This window comes from Penaeus monodon, chromosome 30 (assembly GCF_015228065.2).
Source record: "Penaeus monodon isolate SGIC_2016 chromosome 30, NSTDA_Pmon_1, whole genome shotgun sequence".
NCBI lineage: Eukaryota > Metazoa > Arthropoda > Malacostraca > Decapoda > Penaeidae > Penaeus > Penaeus monodon.
The window spans coordinates 24,982,782-24,983,243 of record NC_051415.1 but is presented as its reverse complement, the minus strand read 5'-3'; positions in this window follow the sequence as shown (position 1 = coordinate 24,983,243).

The following is a 462-nucleotide window of genomic DNA, read 5'->3' as shown; positions in this document are numbered from 1 at the left end:
GATAGTTAGTAGTCTTAGGTGGTGGTTTCATCATACACTGGGATGCTAGACTTGATGTTAAAATTCCTGGTAGTGGGGTTGACTCTCAGTGGTGACAATTATTGGATTTTCTAGGTCAGTGTCTATAACTGGCATGTGCTAGCATCTTGGACCTGGTGAATGAACCTGAGTGCATTTGGCTGGAGGGCCGCCCGCGTCGACGGAAGACCTTGACCTCTTTCTGTCCTCTCTGCTGTTTATCTTGCATTAGTAGTAGAGGGGTCTGTGGTGTCCACTGCTGATATAAAGGTGGATTTCTATTCCAAATCTTCCACCCATTAGTATGTGATCTTAATTCACGCGATTACGGTGGCGATAATGAGATGGTCATGATGATACTGTTGTTGTTCGTTGCTTCTTGTGACTGCTGCTCTTTGTGAATAATGTTGATATAATAAAACCTATATTCTAGAAACCTCTATT